Genomic DNA, 19,051 nt, shown 5'->3' on the forward strand with positions numbered 1-19,051 from the left:
TGCAATGACTAGAGTAGGTACGTTGGTGGGAGGTAGAAAATGTCCTAAAGTATTTGCAAATGAAGTCTCATACTCTGAGGATCCTATTCTGGGCTCTGATTGAGCTGGAAACTCAAAGAAGCAGGAAGAAACTGCCAAATAAGTGTCAAAGAAAAGTTTTTTTTGAAAGAAAAAGCTCTGTTCCACTAGTGCAAATGATGGTGTCCTAGGCTAGTACGAAGCATTTACAGAGTACTCCCAAGGTCATCCTGCTACAATTCTAACAAAAAAATTATATATAATGTTTTTTACAATTATTAAACCATAACAGCTTTTCTTGCCATAAAACATGCTCTTTAAAGATGACTTTTGATTTGTCTTGTTTTTCAGCAAGGTGTAATAGAGAAGCAGACCAAAGTACAAAAACATTGTTAAATAAAGACTTTCTCCCAGGATATAAAAACATGCCCTGGCCGCATTTCGCCAAAATGGCTGCATCAAGGTAGACTTACCAGTTGGCAAATGACACATTGAAAACACCAGGCATGTTTGTATCGCAGCTTTGGTGTTCTCAGTGTGTCATTGACCAGCTGGTAAGTCTGCCCCTGACGCAGCCATTTTGGCGAAATGTGACCAGGGCACATTTTTATATCTTGGGAGAACCTTAAATAAAAAGACTGTGTTTTTGTACTTTGTTTGATCTGCTTCTCTATTACTTCTCATGGTGGCTCTAGTAGGCTGGCTGCCTTCTTGTTTTCTCACTTTTGTTGTTCAGCTGCAGTCTAATTTTGAATAGACCAAAACCACCATAATATCTCACAAAATACAGATCCTTTTATAAAATATATAAAATTGTGAAAAGTGTGTATATTTGGTGGCACGCACCATAGGTGCCCCTTATAAGAGGCTTGGAGAGAGGCTAAGCCTTCCCAGCCCCAAGCACTAACTTCCTCTCCCCGCCCTAGTCCACAGTGGGAAAAATAAACAGGAAGGGTGATTTTCTCTTTCCTTCCCTGCTGCTGTCTCCCTCACAAAAGGCGTGAGGCCAGAGCCCTGAGCACACCACTGCTGGATCTGCTCGTGCCACCCCCCCCAAACAAAAAAAAAAAAAATAGGAAGGCACATCACGAGGGAAGAGAGAGATGAGCAGAGCCAGCAGCGGTGCACACAAGACTCTGGCCTCATATCCAATTTAATTTCCTTTACTGTCTCCAGAATCAGGGAGACAGCAGCAGGAAAAGGAAGAGACAATCACTCTATTTATTCTTCCTGCCATAGACTCAGGCAGGCATTGGCCCCACTGAGGCCTTCACTGAGGTGAAGGGGGGTGGAGAGAGAAAAAGAGATGGAGTGATGGTAAGGGATGGGATTCATGAAAAGAAAGCGAGTGAATGATTATTGGGAGGTGACAGAATGGCAGTGCAAACCAAGGATTATAACTTGGACCACCAAACTCCATATCACCCCTCCCCAAACATCTGATTCACTGACCGTTTATAGCATGTACAACATAAAAGCCACTTCACAAAACAGCACCTGCTTAAATATTGGAGAGCAAGCAACGCCAGCTGAACTGCTCCGAGTTCCAGACAACTGATCGACCAACGTTTCTGACGAAGAGTCCACTGCCTCTGAATGTAGCAGTCCCCGCCTGTCGGGTTGAGGTGCTCACTGCGGGAAACACTACATTCAGGGGTAGTGGACTCCTCGTCAGAAACGTTGGTCGATCAATCGTCTGGAACTTGGGGCAATTCAGCTGGCGTTGCTAGTTCTCCAGCCCTTTCTGATAGAAAAAGCAGTACGAGTCTTCTCAGACAATGCCACGGTGGTGGCGTATGTAAATCATCAAGAGGGGCACAAGAAGTGCTCCCTTAAGCCAGGAGGCTTGCATACTTTCTCTGGGCAGAAGCTCATCTTCTATTGCTTTCGGTGGCCCATGTGGCCAGCGTCAACAACGTTCAGGCAGATTTCCTCAGCTGACAGATCCTGGACCCTGGAGAATGGTCCCTCTTGCAGAAAGATTTCCATCTGATTCTATAGCGCTGGGGTCAGCCCCAGCTGGACTTGATGGCTTCAGCAGAGAATTCGAAAGCAGGTGCTTTTTCAGTTGAAGAACACAGTACAGAAGCCTAAGGTTGGACACCTTGGTTCAATCTTGGCTGGTTCACGAGCTCCTGTATGTGTTCCCTCTGTAGCCTCTGGTTGGTCGGGTCATCCGCCAGATAGTGACGAATCCCAGCCTGGTGATTCTAGTAGTTTCAGACTGGCCTCGCTGCCCATGGTAACTCACAACATTTAAGTTTCATCCAGGATGTCTAGTAAAACATTTGATTATCCCTGCAGGGCGACTAAGTCTAGATCAGCCCCCATCCCGCCCACATACTGCCCTAACCACTCCTCCAGATATGCCCCTTTCAGCTCTGGGTGCACAGCGGCATTCAGAGGCATAAAATGTCCTGCAGCACATCCAAAAAGTTGGTTTGATTATCGGCACTTGGATGACCTGTCTTTTAGGTCATCCAAATGCCAACTTGGGCAGGTTTTTAGACATGTTTAAGTTTTGATGATGAGCCCCCTAGCGCAGTGGTTCCCAACCCTGTCCTGGAGGACCACCAGGCCAATCAGGTTTTCAGGCTAGCCCTAATAAATATGCATTAGATAGATTTGCATACAATGGAAGTGACAGGCATACAAATCTGCTTCATGCATATTCATTAGGGTTATCTTGAAAACCCATTTGGCCTGGTGGTCCTCCAGGACAGGGTTGGGAACCACTTCCCTAGCGTATGGAATCCGGAAGGGACGTAACAGAATTTAAATTTGTATGTGTAAATTCAGACACAGGATCTGTGCTTAAAATTTATGCATGGTGCCAAAAATGGGGCATGGAAATGGGAAGGTAATGGGCAGATTGGGGATATTCCTTAAAGTTATGTGTGTATATTATAGAATAAGGAGCATCTGCGCCTAATTTTACACATGAGGTTTTGCACCATGCTTCCACTGGAGAAAATGGTCACACCTAAAGTTTGGCACAGCCAAACCGGCCGTTGCTTCTGGACAAAGTGTCCAGACAGTAGTGGGAGGTGAACGTATAAACTGAAGACCAAGTGGCAGCTTTACATATGTCCTCCATAGGAGTGGATCGGAGGAAAGCAACAGAAGCTGCCATCGCTCGGACCTTATGCCCCGTGACTCGACCCGAGAGCGGGAGACCAGCCTGAGCGTAGCAAAAAGAAATACAAGCAGCCAACCAGTTGGACAAGGTGCGCTTGGAAACAGGATGTCCCAACCGATTAGGATCAAAGGACAAAAATAATTGAGGAACCTTCCGATGAGACTTGGTACGTTGGAGATAAAAGGCCAACCCCCTCTTACAGTCAAGCGTGTGAAGCGCCGCCTCACCAGGATGAGAGTGGGGCTTCGGGAAGAATACCGGAAGAACAATGGACTGATTGAGGTGGAAATCAGACACAACTTTAGGCAAAAATTTAGGATGGGTGCGAAGAACCACCTTGTCATGATGAAACACAGTAAAAGGAAGATCCGCAACCAAAGCCTGCAGCTCACTAATCCGACGAGCGGATGTGAGCGCAATCAAAAAGACCACTTTCCAAGTGAGAAACTTAAGATGAGATTTGTCGATAGGCTCAAAAGGAGGCTTCATCAATTGAGCTAAGACCACATTAAGATCCCAAACTACAGGAGGAGGTTTCAGAGGAGGATGGACATTCACGAGACCCCTCATGAAACGAGTAACCAGAGGATGAAGAGAGAGAGATCGACCCTCGAGATGTCGATGGAACGCCGCAATGGCACTGAGATGCACCCGAATGGAAGTCGTCTTCAGTCCCGACTCCGACAGATGCAACAAATATTCCAGCACCGAAGACACGGGAACTGAACTCGGGTCCAGATGGTTCGAGGAACACCAGGATGAAAATCTGGTCCACTTCTGGGAATAACAAAGCCGAGTCGAGGCCTTGTGCGAGGCTTCCAAAATCTCCCTCACCGACTGAGAAACAGGAACCGAAGTCAAGGGGAAAGGAACCAAGCGGTCAGATGTAAAGACTGAAGATTGGGATGTAACAGCGAACCCCGACTCTGAGACAGCAGAGAGGGAAAGACAGGCAGAAGCAGAGGTTCCCTGACACTGAGTTGAAGAAGCAGGGAGAACCAGTGCTGTCTGGGCCAACGAGGCGCAATGAGAATCATAGTGGCTCTGGTCGATTTGAGATGTACCAGCGTTCTCAAGATCAGAGGAAAAGGAGGGAACGCATAAAGGAACCTCCCCCCCCAGTCGAGCAGAAAGGCATCGGCCTCGAGACGGTCCCAGGAGTACATCCGAGAACAGTAGAGGGGTAGTTTGTGAGTCTCCGGGGAGGTAAACAGATCCACCTGAGGAGTCCCCCAGCGGTCGAAGACCTCGCGTAGAACCCGAGAGTTCAGCGACCACTCGTGCGGCTGGAGAAGACGACTGAGTTTGTCTGCCAGACAGTTCCTCTCTCCCTGAATGTAAACCGCACGCAGGAATATGTTCTGGGAGACCGCCCATTCCCAAAGGCGCAGGGCCTCCTGGCACAGAGGCCAAGAGCCCGTTCCCCCTTGTTTGTTGACATAGTACATTGCCACCTGGTTGTCCGTCCGCACGAGCACCACTTGATCGTGGAGTAGGTGGTTGAAAGCTCGCGCAGCCAGAAAGATGGCACGAAGCTCCAACACATTGATGTGACAGAGACGATCCTCGGCCGACCACAGACCCTGCGTTCGCAGACCATCGAGATGAGCCCCCCACGCGTACTCCGAGGAGTCCGTGGTCAGGACCTTGCGACACGGAGGAACGAGAAACAGCAAACCCCCTGAAAGACTGGAAGAGTTGGTCCACCAACGGAGCGAACGTCTCAAAGAAGGAGTCACTGTTATCAGACACGAGACTGGGTCGAGATCCTGCCGCCATTGACAGGCAAGAGTCCACTGAGGAAGCCTCAGATGCAAGCGGGCGAAGGGAGTGACGTGGACCGTCGACGCCATGTGGCCCAGAAGGATCATCATACGCTGCGCCGACACCACGGAGTGCCCCAAAACCTGGCGACTTAACCGAAGCAAGGCCTCCCGCCGAGGAGGGGGGAGACCGTGTCCAGCACGGCTCCAATAAACTGGAGAGACTGAGCCGGGCACAACTGGGACTTGGGAAAGTTCACTTCGAACCCTAGACGTTGAAGTAAGATGATAGTCTGTTGGGTCGCTAAAATAACTCCCTCCCTGGTCGAGGCCTTGATCAGCCAATCGTCCAGGTAGGGAAAAACCTGTAGCCCCCGAGAGCGCAGGGCCGCCGCGACCACCACCATACACTTTGTGAATACCCGAGGGGACGACGCCAGGCCAAAGGGAAGGACCCGATACTGAAGGTGCAACTCTCCCACTTGGAACCGTAAGAACTTGCGGAAAGCGGGATGCACCGGAACATGGGTATATGCTTCCTTCAAGTCCAGGGAGCACATCCAATCTCCTTCCTCCAAGAGGGGGTACAAAACCGGAAGCGATAACATACGGAACTTCTCCCGGACCAGGAACTTGTTGAGCTTCCGGAGGTCCAAAATGGGGCGTAGATCCCCGGTCTTTTTCGGGACCAAAAAGTAACGGGAGTAAAACCCTCGACCCCGCTGGTCGGGAGGGACAAGCTCCACCGCCCGCAGGCTCAACAAGGCCCTGGCCTCGACCAGGAGAAGGGCCAACTGGCTCCGATTGGACGGGCAAGCGCTAGGTGGCATGTCTGGAGGCTGCGCTAAGAAGTTGAGCGAATAGCCCTCGGAGACGGTCCGGAGCACCCATGCGTCGGATGTAATCTCGGTCCAAGCCCCGTAAAAGGACCGGAGTCGACCCCCGATGGGGAGGGGGGTCCGTCGATACCGCGGAGGGGGCCCGCCCCCAACCGCAGATCCCGTCAAAAAGACGGCGCAGGCTTGGACGCTCCCTGCGCTGGGGGTTTTGACTGACCTCCCCTACCCTGTTGGGGTGGGCGTCGGGGCGGAGGTCTCGAGAAGGCCGGCATAGATTTCTGCGGGTATCTTCTCGGGGGCTGCCGGAAAGGCTTTTGCGGCGGGGCCTTAGGTTTAGGGCGGACCAGGGAGGCAAGAGAGCGCTCCTGCTCCGATAGACGTTTGGTCGCCGCCTCCAAAGAGTCGTCAAACAACTCAGAACCCACGCAGGGCAAGTTCGCCAAACGCTCCTGCAAGTTGGGGTCCATCTCGAGGGTACGGAGCCACGCCAGGCGGCGCATAGCCACCGCACAGGCTGATACCCTCGAGGCGAGTTCAAAGGTGTCGTACACAGCATGGAATAGGTACAAGCGCAGTTGAGAGAGATTTGACATGAAGGTGGCGAACTTCTCCCTATGGGAATCAGGTATGACCTCCCGAAAACCAGGGAGGTCCTTCACCATGGTGCGCAAGTAGGAAGAGTATGAAAATGCGTAATTCAAGACCCTCGTCGCCCTAAGAGAGTTAGCGTAGAGGCGACGACCAAATTTGTCGAGGGACCGTCCTTCCCTCCCCGGAGGGACCGCTGCAGACACCCTGGAAGGCTGCGTCCTCTTAAGCGCCGACTCCACCAGGAGCGATTGGTGGGAGAGTTGCGCCTTCTCGAACCCTTTAGGAGGGAGGGTCCGGTATTTCGACTCCATCTTGGACGGCACCACCGTGACCGTAAGAGGTGTTTCCAAATTTCTGAGGAGGGTCTGGTGGAGGACCTTATTTAGTGGAAGGCGAGGGGATTCCCGTGGGGGAGCAGGAAGATCCTGCTCTTCCAAAAACTCTTTGGTATAATGGGAACCTGCCAACAAGTCCACACCCAAAGCCTCCGCCATATCCTGCACAAACCTGGAGAATGACGAAGGTCTGGCAAGCGGAGAAGGAGACCGAGATCTCCCCGCCGAGGCGAAGGGGGAGGCCTCGGGGGAATACCTCGGCTCTCTACCCGACCCCGATCCCCACAAGGCACGCTCCCGGGACCTTGAGGGGGTCGGGGACCGGTCATGCCTGAAGAACCCCTTGGGGGAACCCCCCGGGGTACGAGGTATCGAGGCCCGTCCCTTCCGCCCCGGCGAGGAGGCACGGGAACTCTCTCCGGCAGGGGAGCGAAAAAGACTGGGGTTATCCAGGCGGAGCTCCGAGACCTGTAAGGTCTCGCCCCCGAGCGGCGACGAGCGACCGCGCCTCCGAGGCGAGGCCCGAGACCGCTTGGCCTTCCTCGGACGGCGCCTCGCCCGAGGCCTGCCCGAAGGCGAGGACCTCAAGGACGAAGTGGACGAGAGCCTCCGCACCCGGCGCATCTTGTCACGGGGCCGCACGCTACGCTCAGGCTGTCCCACCGAAGCCGGGTCCGAGGGCAAAGTCGAGGTCGAGGTAGTACGCACCTCGGGAGCCGGAGTCCCAGTACCCGAGGTCGCCGACTGCGGGGCAGCCGAGACCGAAGCAGTCGAGGCCGAAGCCTGCTGCAGGTGCTCAATGGCCCCGGACAGCTCCGAGGCGATCAAAGCCCGGAGCAAGTCCTGGAAAGCCGGGATGGTCATCCCCGGTGGTAACACCTGTCGATGCGCTTCAGAGGGCGACCTCGGTCTCGAGTATTCCCTCGGGGCAATCGATTTGGACACCCTGGGCTGGGCGGAGGCAGACCCTCTCGCCGTCGAGGTGCCTGAGGATGGCTTGGTGGATCCTGGAGCCGAGGAGGGAAGTGGAGACTTACCCGAGGCCGGCTTGGACGAGGCAACAGGCTTCGATGTAACCGAAGGTCGAGGCGAAGCCGAGGGGCCCGAGGCCAAGGCCGAGGTCAAGGCCGGGGCCGAAGCCGAGGCCGAACTCGAGGCCTTCCCGGTCGGGGACTCAACGGCGAAAAGGTCCGCCATGCGGGCCCTGCGGCGTTTGAGAGCCCGCTTTTGAAAGGTGGCACACCTGGCACAAGAGTCTGTAGGGTGCTGGGGCCCCAAGCACCGCAAACAGCACTGGTGAGGATCTGTAATCGATAAGAGTCGGTCACACCGACCGCACTTTTTAAATCCGGTCACAGGCCGGGACATGGGCCCAAAAAGCGGCCGGGAACAGACGAGGTCCCACGGCCGCGGCTACCAGGAGCCCCCGGAGTGACGGAAAAATAAAACCTTTTTTTTTTTTTTTTACGATAACCGAACAAGGAAATAAAAGAAACAAATACAAACGCAGCGACCGCGTCGAAAAGAGAACACAGCCGCGGCGACAGAAGGCAAATTGATAGCACAATTTTTCCACAGGGCTTCTGGCTCCGCGGATGAAATTGAACTGAGGACCACGAGGTGGGGATGCGCCCTCTAGTGGGCAAGAAGGCTAGCACATGCGTGGTGCAGTGTGCAAACTTGAAACTTCAATCAAGTTTGCTTGAAAAGCTGTCCGCGCTGGGGCTCCGTAGATGACGTCACCCACATGTGAGAATATCATGCCTGCTTGTCCTGGGATAATTTAATGTGCACTATTTTTATTAGTTAATTATTATTATTTTCCAGCGCTCAATATGACTTCCTTTTTTAAGGTTTGACACTTAGGACTCCTTTTATTAAGCTACGCTAGCAGTTTAACACGCATAATAGCGCGCTTTAAATGGCCGGCTGCGCTAGCCGCTACTGCCTCCTCTTGAGCAGGCGGTAGTTTTTAGCCAGCGCGGGGTTGACAAGCACCTAACCCTAGAAAATCACACAAACCTATTTTTCAAATACAGTACATTGGTCCTATGGAAACTCCGCACCATTAAAAAATTCTTCGACAAAACATTCTTCCGCTTACTGGTACAATCATCCATCTTAAGCACCCTAGATTACTGTAATATCATATACCTTGGAGCTTATAAAAAGAACCTTAACAAGCTAAGATTAATTCAAAACACCGCGGTCCGTCTAATCTATGGTTTAAAAAAATGGGAACCCATTACCCCTTACTATCAGAAACTCCACTGGCCACCTGTAGAATCCAGAGTCCTTTTCAAGTTTGCCTGCATTTGCTACATAGCTCTCTTTGGGATGCTTCCTGCTTACCTTGCATCCTAGTTCTCTCTTAACGGTTCTAACAAGAGCACCCGCAGAACAAACCTATTTAATTACCCCTCCCTGAAATATTGCCAATACAAAAAGTTTCTAGATAGAATGTTATCTTTCCAGGCAGCTAAACTGAACACATGGCTTGGAAAACCCATACTTGAGGCCACTACATACGCTGACTTTAGAAAATCCCTGAAGACTCGATTATTTGACAAATTCTAAACTCCCAATCCACCTCATCCACTCTAGCGGTCCTCATCATAATCTCGCCACCGTCCCAACTCAAGTTCTCTGACTATCTTATTTTCTTTCAACTGTAATTGAATCCTAGATCGAATTCTAGATCGATCGAATGTTCTTCACCTGTATCCTAAGAACTGACTGTATATTTCTGCACCTTGTATCTCAAGCACTGACCGCAAGTCGTGTATATTTCTACACCTTGCATCTCATGTACTGACTAAATGTATCCTTATTGTAAACCGCTTTGAACTTTACGGTATAGCGGTATATAAGAAATAAATTATTATTATTATTATTAGGCAGTGTTCCAGTAGCATTTAAGCCCCCCTTGAAAAAAAGTAATGCAGATCCTCTTATTCCGAATAAGTATTAAACCTTCCATTTTTTTTCAAAACTACCATACTTGAGAGAGTGGTATTCAACCAATTTCAAACTCATGTGGAATCAGTTAATGCTTTTCATCCTGCAATAGCAATTCTGTCACAGCAAATGAACTGAAGCCCATAGGAATTGAATGGACTTTGGTGCATTTGCCATGGGAGAATCGCTACTGTAGCTTTGTAAAAGGGGCCCTTACTGGGTGAACTCCATAGTCACCTAGACCAGTGTTTCTCAACTTCTTCAAGCTAAGTCTAACAAATACCAACCAAGTACCCCAGCCCAAGCTCCGCCCCTGACCTCACCCCCATTATAATAGCACTAATTGTAATGCAATTTCTTCCATTCATTTTTCACATACAGTGGTGCCTCGCATAACGGCCGCCTCGCACAGCGAACGCTGCGCACAACGAACTTCTTGTCTTGATCCGTACAACGGACTTCGTTTCACACAACGAAGTCGCCCGAGCTGCATCGCTTAACTGGCGCTACATATTTTAAACCTCCCCCCGCCGCCACCGCATATTTTTAAATCTCCCCCGCCGCCACCGCATATGTTTAAACCTCCCCCCGCCGCCACCGCATATGTTTAAACCTCCCCCCGCCGCCACCGCATATGTTTAAACCTCCCCCCGCCGCCACCGCATATGTTTAAACCTCCCCCCGCCGCCACCGCATATTTTTAAACCTCCCCCCCGCCGCCTGGGCCTGCGCTGATCTCTGAATGGCTGCAGTCAGCTCTCGCGGGACTCACAAGAACTAACTGCAGCCAGCTCTCGCGGGACTCACAAGAACTAACTGCAGCCATTCGGAGATCGGCATGGGCCCACACAGGCGTGCAGAGGAATTGCTCCTGATCTCTGCGCTTCTGGCCTGTACGCCACTGGCTGGGAAAGATGGGAGGAATTAAAAAAGGTACTGGGGAGTATGTGGGGGGTGATTATAATACACAGCAAGGATCAACAAAACCCCTGTCTCCCCTCCCCTTCACATATATCCCCTCTATATCATGCTAACAGCTCTAACAAGGTAAATTTATCTTTTTTTATGTCATCTTAGCATATTTTATGCTACAGAACGAATTATTTTTTTTTACATGTATTGTTATGGGAAAATGCGTTTCACATAACGAACTTTTCGCATAACAAACTTGCTCCTGGAACGAATTAAGTTCGTTGTGTGAGGCACCACTGTACATACAATATAATCTTATTAATTCATAATGGTAACCACAAAATAAAAAACCCAACACAAAGCATACTGTACGCTGAGAAAATGTTAATTTTCATTTACATTTGGAGTGTTTTTCAAAGAGGTCAAGACAGCTATGCAATCAGTAACAACTATAGAAATAGGCTGAACTTTAGTTTTTGGTGGAATTCAGTATGCCATATTTATAAAATGGAAAGGACACTAGCCATTCAAAAAGGGAATTTTAATAAATTTCAGGATGTATGGAGGCCATTATCAGAATATTGTAAAGAATAAGTATATATTTTTCTTCCCTGTTAAGTATAAATGAAAAATAGGGCGGGGGGAGGGGATTTTATTATTGAAGACAATGATTTTATGAAATATAAAATATAAGGAGGGAGGGGGATAAATTTAATTTGATAAAGATCAATTGTAAAATCTCAAGTGAATTATCTATGTTACAATGTTAATATCAATATTGTTGTAAGTTATAAAATGAATAAAGAATTTAAAAAAAAGACAAATTTAGTGTAAAATATAGACAGCAGATTATATATTCTCAAAACTGATACATTTCGATCACTAAATTGAAAATAAAATCATTTTTCCTACCTTTGTTGTCTGGTGATTTAAATAGTTTCTGGTTGGACTTCCTTCTGACTGTGCATCCAACATTTCTTTCTTTCTGACTCCTGCATGCTTCCTCTCCTCCAGATCTCATTCCCTTCCCAAACCAACATCTCTCTCTGTCTCTCCATGAGTCCAACTTTTCTTCCTCTCTCCTCCACCCCTATTGGCAACATGTCTCCCTCTCTCTCCTTCATCTGTTATGATCTTGCATTTCTCTGTTCTTCCTCAGGGACTCTCCCCCTCTGTCTCTTCTTTCTGCACCTCCCATAGTCCAACTTATATCTATCTATCTATCTTCCTTCCTCCCTCCCTCCTTAGTCCAGAATCTTTCCACCTCTCTGCAGTCTCTCTCTCTCTTCCCTCTATATACCCCCAAGTCCAACATCTACCCCCCTCTCGTCTGCCTCCCCTTTGCTTCAGGTTTCTTCCTCTCTCTATCTTACTCCTGCTAACATTTTGAGTCCTCCCACCTTTGCAGCAGGGGAGGGAATGAGAGAGGGAGACATGTTGCCAATGGGGGCGGAGGAGAAAGGAAGAAAAGTTGGACTCGTAGGGGAACTCCAGAAATACATTCACAGATTCACAATACAGGTTATCCAGGTAGAAAGGGAGAACTATATTAATCTATTACAATTAGATAAAAGAAAGTCAACAAAGTAGATGGGCAGAGATGATATACTTTCATACGTCTAAGCAATGGCTAGTGATAAAAGCTTTCAGGATTACTGCTGAAACAATACAATAATACTGGAACTTTTAGGCCTGTAAGCTCTCTCCACCCAAATACTTTATCGAGCTGCTTTTAAGTCCAGAGCCTCAAGACAAGAGGGATATCTGAGTACAAATTCAAGATTTGAGTCCCAGCCTCTCATACCCACTAATTTTCTACACTAAAGCCTCCTGATGAGGATACTAATAAGTGGAGACTGACTCGGAACACAGCCTTCTCTACTTCAAAGAACTCGTGGTCCTTGTGGAAGCGCATTCTACGGAGAGAGAAGTGGAAGATGGCTGACCCCACATATCCAACACGGGAGGCATGGCAACTTCCCCAGAAAGCAATGTGTGTGATAGAGGCTAGGCGGGAGAATGCAAAGATGTCCCGCTGCACAGTGCTCCAATGCCAAGGTAAAAAAATATCGTGGCGGGAGTGACGTATTCCCCCAGTCAAAACCTGCCCCTCATTGCTGCTGTTCTTCCTATTGGCTGAGCTGATCGCAGCCTTACCACCACTGTTTCCCGCCCCCAATTGTGCCGGCTGCTTGTCAAGGACCAACCAGCGGGAGCCATACAGACCTCGAAACAGGGAAGGGGACATAGCATGAGAAAATGCCGACACGGAACTTTTTTTTTTTCAAAAAAATGTTGCTCTCTTAAAATGTTACTCATTGGAGGAAAACAGCCGGGCGCTCACCTAAATTAGTCAGACGGAGCGCCCAGCTAAAAGGCGCTAGGGAGAACACTGCATACACACAAGTGATTTTAGAAAAGGTGCTATATATATCACCTTTTCTAAAATCGCTTGTGTGTATGCCAATTTACACCTATAAATTTGCTTTTTGCACTTACAATATAAATGGCACCTAATCACCTCCTTTGCTTTTCATTCTTCCCACTTTTAAATCTTTGCTGTATGCTTCATTCAGTTGCTCTCCATTTCAATTGTTTTCTCTCCTCTTCCAGCAATTGTTATCCCCTCCTCTTTTAGCTCACCCACCCTTCAGCCATTCTATTCCATCATCTCAGCATCCATCTTTTACTTGTAACGAAGCACAGGATGACATTTGTTCTTTTATTGAAGTAATAATTTCACTAATTTTTACTACTTTTATTCAGATACATTTGATGCTTTCAGTTAAAAGTAAAAATCAAAAGTGGAAGGGAGATTTAAATAAAGATTCCTTAGTAAACCAAATGAAACAGCAAAACTGTGAACAGGATTTTGCCATTGCATATGTCATCACACAAACAGTGGATCATCCGATCTTAAATTTTGCTCTTCAATGAATATAGCCTATAAGAACAATGGAGTTGTCTGTATTTGTTCAGATGGTAATTGGTCTCCAGCCAAAAAGAACAGTGAAGAGTCTGGTCACTTTAAATAATAATAATCAGTTTATATACCACAAGGCCATAAAGTTTTAAGCAGTTTACAATAGTTTAAAAAAAGAAAACAAACAAACAATAAAAGAAGTTGAATAGAACTAAAAAAAGGTAAAAGCCAATAATTAGAGAGAAACTAAAATGATCACAATAGTGCATAATAAAACTTTTACGAATTAGCTGCCTAAATACTTTGAAAACAGATATGTTTTTAGATGTCTCCTAAATTTCCTATAAGTGTCAGTAAGAAAAAGCAATTGTTCTTAATCTTTACTCCATAACACTGCTTGATATGAAAAAAAGATTTTGATGATGCTTAAGTTTACATCCGGAAAAACAAAATTCAGATGCAAGTTTCTTTTATGTCTGTTGGTTGCAAAAGAGAAAAGCTCAATTATATATTTGGGAGCTAAACCAAACAAAGCAACAGAAGCAACCAAACTTAAACTTCACCCACACCTCCATTGGCAGCCAATGCAGTACTTGATAGGAGGGTGTTATGTGATCATATTTCTTCAATCTAAAAATCAGCCTGACCGCTGCATTTTGTACTATTCGCAATCGTTGCATATTCTTCTGGGAAACTGCCAAATACGCAATATTGCAGTAATCAAGCTGGCTTAGTATAAGAGACTGTACCAAAACTCTAAATGATGAAACACCAAAATACGCCCTAACGGACCGAAGCTTGCAAAGAGTAAATGAAACCCTTTCTGACCAAAGAGTCCACCTGGTTCTTCATAGTCAAGCCCTGGTCCAGTATTATTCTCAAAACCTTAATGGTAGATTGAATAGGATAGCTGAATTTATTTATATGCAATGATGTTTTAGTATCAAATGGGCGCAGTGAAGCTACAAAAAAACCTGACTGAATTTAGAATTAAGCTTAACTCAAAAAAACCTTTGTTTATTTCTGAGTTAAGCTTAATTCTAAATTCAGTCATCCATTGCTTCATTAGACCTAATACTTCTGTTGCTTTAGGAATAACTTCAGAAAGAGAAATAGTAAATGGAATAATGATCGTAAAATCATCTGCATAACTAAACAGCTTCATCCCCAGCTGGGACAATTGCGCACCTAATGATGACATATAAACGTTAAAGAGCAATGGGGACAATGGTGAACCTTGCGGAATGCCAGATGAATTATTCCAAATACCTGAAAGATCATTATTGAAATGAACTTGATAGGTGCGAGACATGAGAAAGCCCTGAAACCATTCTAACACTTCTCTAATACCAATAGCATCCAAACATTGCTGCAATTTCCCATGGTCCACTAAATCAAATGCAGAACTCATATCAAATTGCATGATCACAGCATTAAGACCTTGTCCAAAATAGCCGCAATTACTGTCTCGGTACTAAATAAAGGTCTAAAACCAGATTGAGATTCATGCAAAAGAGAAAACTGATCAAGATATTCCATTAGTTGAGAATGGACCAATCCTTCCATAATTTTTACAAAAAATGGAATGGATGCTATTGGTCTATAATTAGTGATTAATGCTAATGATTCTTTGGAGGTTTGGGGGATTGGAGTTATTATAATATGACAATTATTAGTGAGGAATTTTCCATTCTTTAAATTATCAGTCATATAATTCAACAAATTCAGTTTAAAATCTAATGGAGCTGATTTCATAATTTCCAGTGGACAAGAGTCCAAAACACAATATGATTTAGCATATTTGTTATATAATTTAATATAACTATTCCATTAAAGTGGAGCTGGAGTTGAAGCTGGTAGCAGTTATTGGTGAAAAGACATGTCTCTACCACAACTGACTGCTCATCATCCCAGAGAAAATTCTACATTGGGGTGAGTGTCCACTGGATTGATAAGAGTCTTTAGAGAGGAAATCTTCTTGTCTTAAGACTGGTGTTCCCACACATTTGACGTTATTGCATTAGTTCTTTAAGATAATCAGATTGTGCCATCAGATGAAAACTTGTTAGAACAAACGACAATGATTCCAACTCTGTGAAAGCCTTCTTTCACAGAGGTAGACTTTGAAATCGGACAGCATGACAATGAAAACAAAGATGAAGATGCATGTGATGAATTAGACAGCGCTACTTCTAATGCAGATGATAATAATTACAAGTGATGATGATAAAGTACTCTGCGCTATAAGGAAGTCAAGTATTTCAGAGATTCCCTTTATCATAACCTGTAGACCCAGTCAGAAGACATCAGTAATATTGTAAACCTGGCCTGATTTGAAGAGACCTTTTATCAGCATGAACAATCCACTTTCTGATAACACATTTGTTGAACCTTTTTAGCTATACTGGATTAATAATTCACAAGAGTAACAGTCATTTTCAAAAATTTATTTTACTAAGGGGTCCTTTTATTAAGGTGCGCTAACTGATTTAGCGTGCACTAAAGATTAGCGCGAACTAAATGCTAAGGCATCCATTATATCCTATGGGTATCTCAGAATTTAGCGCATGCTAAATTGGATAGCGCACCTTAATAAAAGACCCCTAAAAGCAGAATGGATTGACTTGTACAGTAATAAAGTTCCTGGGATAAAAATGTTAACAAAAGCTGCATTTGTTGTGTTATATAATACTTTTACTTTTTACTTAAAAAGTATTACATTAGGCAAAAACGTTTTTATTTTCACTTAAATGTGCTAATGTTCTTCATTTTACTTTTACTTAAGTATTAAATATACATCTATATTTACTTTTACTTAACTACTTTGAACAACACTCCCACTTACATTATTAATGAAACTCGACCATATAAGTTACTACCCAAATAGATATGCTAAGTGTTTTTCTCAACAATCACTATCCTCACTCTTACTACAGGAAAAAAAATTGGTTTAAGCTGCTTCTGGAAGGACAACAAATTTGTCTCTACATGTACCGGTAAGTCACTTGATAGCTTATTCCAATTCCAAAACTCAGGTGCAGACACAGAAAAGGCTCAAGGTTGTAGTGGGGGAATGGCCGGCTAAGGGAAGGAAGGGGTTATCACATACTATCCAGTGCATTAGTCATGTCTAAGATTCCACTTGTCACAGACAGTCTTATCTCTCATAGGGTGCGTTAAAATACAAAACCAAACACATAGTGCTTCATAGACAACAGAGCTAAAACTGGGTTTGATCTTATGATCAGCACAAAGACTAAACATTAGCAAGCAAAGTACCATGCAGTCTACCGCACTTCTCAGTAGGTACTGACAGCAATAACAAGTATTGAAACCAAATTCAAACAGAGCTCCACTTCCCCACCTTGTACCTTGAGGGAGGCAGGTAAGTAGCTAGACTAGAAGATAAGCTACACCAGCATACAGACACTACTGAATGGCTGCACCACAGGTTAAAAAAAAAGAACAGGAAGAAAGTACCTTATACGTCTTCGCTGATTGGCTACAAGCAGGAGCAGGAACTAGAAGACAACAAACCGGAAAGAGCAAGCTCCGCCTACGCTCCTCCCCCTATCTTAGCAGGACGGCCGAAGACTCCCCTGATTGGCTGCCAAAAACCAGGAAAGAAGGTTAAAAAATAAAAAGACCCAGATCTCGTACTTATCACACTGCCGCTGGACTGCTTCTGACGTTTCCCCTCCGATGGACTGGCGCGAATCCCCGCGCCGACGTGACCCGTCTTTGTCGGCCGGGTCCCGCCTCCAGCAACAGAAGTCATGTTAGAGGGGGTGGGACCCGGCCGACAAAGACGCGAAGCGGAGAAGTATCGCTTCTCGTTTTTTTCATTTTACGGGCTGAATCATGAAGAAGGGGGATAATAGGGAGGGAAGCGAAGAGAGCGGGAGGGAGAAAGCTGGATAATAGCATTAGACAACTCGGGAAGGTTGAGAGGTAGGGAACAAGAGAGATACTGGATGCTAAGGGTCGGTGGACACAGCGTGTTGATAATAAAAATGGAATGGTAGGGAGGGGAGGAAATAAATGCTGGGTTGAGATGAGAACTGGTTCGGAGCTGGAAGTGGCTTTCGGAAGCACAAAAGGGGGGGGTGCCCTTACCCCTCTTGACTGGAGGTGCTTACTGGCCTGGATTCCCCTTTTCCACTATCCCCATTAGAAGGCCTGAATCTTGCACTAAATCCCACGGATCTACCCGGATCCAGCACTAGATCTCGCCAGAAGGGCTGGATACACTCCTTCCATTCTCCCCAGTAGAAGGGCTGAATTTTGCACTAAATCCCACTTGGATCTACCCGAATCCAGCACTAGATCTCACCAGAAGGGCTGGATCCACTCACATCCATCACCCGTTCCCAGCAGGACTAGATTCACCCAGATTGAGCACCCATTTCCACCACAGCGGCATATTCAGTACCCATTCCCACCATAAGGGATGGATCCACCAAAATCCAAAACTAATTCTCATCAGCACTGGATCAAGCACTCATTACCACAAAAATGGCTGAACCCATTATGTCCAGGATTAATTCTCTTCAAAAGAGCTGGATCCATCATAGCTCTAATTACCAATACAAGTGCTGGATCTACTTAAATCTAGCACTAATTCTACTAGAAGGGCCAGATCCGCTAGTAAAACGTATCAGAATGGCTGAAGTAGCATAGTAGATGACAGCAGATAAACATAGTAACATAGTAGATGACGGCAGATAAAGACCTGAATGGTCCATCCAGTCTGCCCAACCTGATTCAATTTAAATTATTATTTTATTTTTTTTTTTCTTCTTAGCTATTTCTGGGCGAGAATCCAAAGCTTTACCCGGTACTGTGCTTGGGTTCCAACTGCCGAAATCTCTGTTAAGACTTACTCCAGCCCATCTACACCCTCCCAGCCATTGAAGTCCTCCCCTGCCCATTCTCCTCCAAACGGCCATGCACAGACACAGACCGTACAAGTCTGCCCAGTAACTGGCCTAGTTCAATCTTTAATATTATTTTCTGATTCTAAATCTTCTGTGTTCATCCCATGCTTCTTTGAACTCAGTCACAGTTTTACTCTCCACCACCTCTCTCGGGAGTGCATTCCAGGCATCCACCACCCTCTCCGTAAAGTAGAATTTCCTAACATTGCCCTTGAATCTACCACCCCTCAACCTCAAATTATGTCCTCTGGTTTTACCATTTTCCTTTCTCTGGAAAAGATTTTGTTCTACGTTAATACCCTTTAAGTATTTGAACGTCTGAATCATATCTCCCCTGTCTCTCCTTTCCTCTAGGGTATACATATTCAGGGCTTCCAGTCTCTCCTCATACGTCTTCTGGCGCAAGCCTCCTATCATTTTCGTCGCCCTCCTCTGGACCGCCTCAAGTCTTCTTACGTCTTTCGCCAGATACGGTCTCCAAAACTGAACACAATACTCCAAGTGGGGCCTCACCAATGACCTGTACAGGGGCATCAACACCTTCTTCCTTCTACTGACTACGCCTCTCTTTATACAGCCCAGAATCCTTCTGGCAGCAGCCACTGCCTTGTCACACTGTTTTTTCGCCTTTAGATC

The 19,051-nt window shown here is 46.3% G+C and overlaps 1 protein-coding gene across 5 annotated transcripts in view; it reads right to left on the minus strand.

Annotated features, from left to right (window-relative positions):
- The window catches only part of VAC14 (VAC14 component of PIKFYVE complex), a 419,381-nt gene extending 402,346 nt beyond the window's left edge, over positions 1 to 17,035 (minus strand). For 3 of the 5 annotated variants that reach the window (XM_033943355.1, XM_033943354.1, XM_033943351.1), the window contains exon 1: positions 16,843 to 16,959. The gene's annotated coding sequence lies outside the window, so the exon portion shown is untranslated. Of the gene's footprint in view, positions 1 to 16,842 lie in introns of all 5 variants that reach the window. The other 2 variants (XM_033943353.1, XM_033943352.1) reach the window with 2 other exon arrangements.
- Positions 17,036 to 19,051: the final 2,016 nt, after the last annotated feature.

Source organism: Geotrypetes seraphini, chromosome 4 (assembly GCF_902459505.1).
Source record: "Geotrypetes seraphini chromosome 4, aGeoSer1.1, whole genome shotgun sequence".
In the NCBI taxonomy this organism is placed as follows: Eukaryota; Metazoa; Chordata; class Amphibia; order Gymnophiona; family Dermophiidae; genus Geotrypetes; species Geotrypetes seraphini.